Source organism: Dipodomys spectabilis, unplaced genomic scaffold (genome assembly GCF_019054845.1).
Source record: "Dipodomys spectabilis isolate Male_0828 unplaced genomic scaffold, ASM1905484v1 ptg000460l, whole genome shotgun sequence".
Taxonomy (NCBI): domain Eukaryota; kingdom Metazoa; phylum Chordata; class Mammalia; order Rodentia; family Heteromyidae; genus Dipodomys; species Dipodomys spectabilis.
The window spans coordinates 738040-740622 of NW_024871137.1; the positions used below are offsets into that span (position 1 = coordinate 738040).

General features: G+C 34.8%; 1 non-coding gene across 1 annotated transcript; it reads left to right on the forward strand.

Moving 5' to 3' along the window:
- Positions 1-285: 285 nt before the first annotated feature.
- Positions 286-392, forward strand: LOC122098122. Its single transcript, XR_006145671.1, has one exon. It is a non-coding gene; the product is annotated as a U6 spliceosomal RNA (small nuclear RNA).
- Positions 393-2583: the final 2191 nt, after the last annotated feature.

Below are 2583 nucleotides of genomic sequence, written 5' to 3' on the forward strand. Positions count from 1 at the left end.
ATTTAAAACATTAAAACTTTTAACCACTTTAACACTTGGTGCAGTGTTCATTATGACAGGTGCCTTGTATAGAATAATTGAATCCTCCTCCTACACATTTCTTGAACAACAAATATCTGGAATTATTTTGTTTTTGACATGTCAATCTTGACTTTATTCTTAAATGTGTGCTTATGTAAGAAATATATGGTTGTAAAATTTCATAACAATTCTTTTGAACTTCCTTTTTGTTGAATCGTCTAGTTTAATAAAATCCAATTGCACTTTTGATATAAAAAATATTCTGTGCTCAATTCAGAATCACATACACTAACATTGGAACGATACAGAGAAGATTAACATGGCAACTGCACAAGGATGACATGCAAATTCCTGGAGCATTCCATATTTTTACAACAACAGATGCTGGAGGGTTGTGGCCACAAGGGAACCATATAGCATTCTTGGTTGGAGTGTAAGCTTGTTAAACCACTTTGGAAAGCATTATGGAGGTTCCTCAAACGATTCCACATAAAACTGCACTTTGACCCAGCAACCCCACTTTTGGGGATTTACTAAGGGGATTTACTAAATGATCACAAACAAGACCACACTAAAACTAGCAGCACAACTATGTTTATTGCAGCATTATTTACCATTAGCTAAGATAGGGAACCAACCCAGCTGTCCCCCATACATGAATGGATCAAGAAAATATGGTGTATATACACAAGGGAATTCTATGCCTCCATCAGAAAGAATGACATCGCCCAATTTGTTAGGAAATGGAAAGAATTGGGAAAAAATTTATTATGTGAAGTAAGCCAAGTCCAAAGAAACAGGTCCCATGGTTTCCCTTATTTTCAATAAGCAGACAATGTCAAAAGCTATGTGCATACGAACAGATATGATGATGTTAAGGGAATTGAACCCCATGATAGGGAAACATGTAGTTTTTGTTTCTTGCTATTGTTTCTAACATACTTATAATGTGCGATGTGAATTTTTGTTTCTTTGTATGTTCCTCCCCCATGCTATAACCCTTGTTTTCTCTGTATTTGAAGTTGGTGCCCCTGCCTCTTGTATGTACGCTGCTCTAATTTGGGGAGGGGAAGGGAAAAAATGCGTGCACGGGAACGCATGTGCAATCATGTGTGTTGGCGTGCTTAGAGTTTATCAGGGCTTAAAGGCCTTGCTAGGCCTTTCCTCTCTAGGTTGGTGAGGTACTATATGAGCTTCATTTTCTTTCCTGAGTCTTTGTTAGTTCATTAAAAATTTTGAAAAATAATTTCATGATTTTTTTTTTGGCCCTGATTGACTTCCAATGGTTATCCACAGATCCCAGGCTCATGAGTAGCTACCCCGAGTAGATAGGATTTCAGGTGTGACTAACCAATACAAGGCTTTCAGAATAATTTTAAAAGTAGAAGTAAATTGACTTCATGGGGGCCTGTTTTATTATCTCCTACTTTTAAAGCATTTTGGATTGATTAAACGGGAATTTATTTCATTTTTGGATTCTTAAAAGACAGTAAGTGATGATATTTAAAAGTTTTGGTACTTTATAAAAGGAAACGAATGTGGGACAGAAGAAATTTGCCTCTCTTTGGACCTCAATTTAGAAGCTCAGCTCTGTGCATGATAACCCAATGTCACCAACACAGTCTGTGGTGAAGACAAAAGGTGATAGAAAACAATCACCATGGGCAATATTTGCTATGCTACTATTTCTTGGACAATATGAATATTGAATTGAGAGTGTAAGAGAATGGAAATAATTTACCTACCTTTTGTGTATTGCTGAAAGACTTTTGGAAACTTTAACTCATTTCCTTCTTCACTGTGTGTCTTTGGGCCATGCACTAATGCCTTTAATTACAATTTTTCCCAACACTAAAATGGTAATAACATTAGCATTATAAGCAAATGCTATCTTAAGAATTAAGAGAAATAAAACTTGTAAAATACTTAACATAAACTTCTATGCATGAGCTTTGAGTTTAGCCAGAAGTTTTTTAAAATACTAAATAGAATGTCATAAGTATTACAGAAACCATTACAAGTAGTGAGCAATGTTATCTACTGATCATGCTCTGCTTCCAAGGAAGCTGGGTAGATAATTTCTCATGTTGTAAATCAAACTGGTTATCTTCAGTCTTGTTAGTGTAAAAATATGAGGGACATAATAATGAAGGAATGTTGTAGACTGAGATGAAGTCCAAAAGAAAATGTACAAAACTGATAAAACATAAAAGTATCTGAGCAGTATATTGTGTTTTACATCATTTAAGTTACATCTCAAAGATAAGGCAGACCTAGAAGAATGAATTGTCTTTTTGATATTCTATCATAGGTCTTTCCTCATTCTTGTAGAGGCATCATCAGATTTGAAGAACTAAGTTTTTTGTTTGCTTCCTTCCATTTAAGTTACATCATTTAAGTTACATTACTAGATAAGGAAGACCTGAAAGAATGAATTGTCTTTTTGATATTCTTTCATAGGTCTTTCCTCATTCTTGTAGAGGCATCATCAGATGAGAGGAACTGTATTTTTTTTGTTTGCTTACTTCCATTTATTCTTCAGTTTGAAATCTGGACTACATG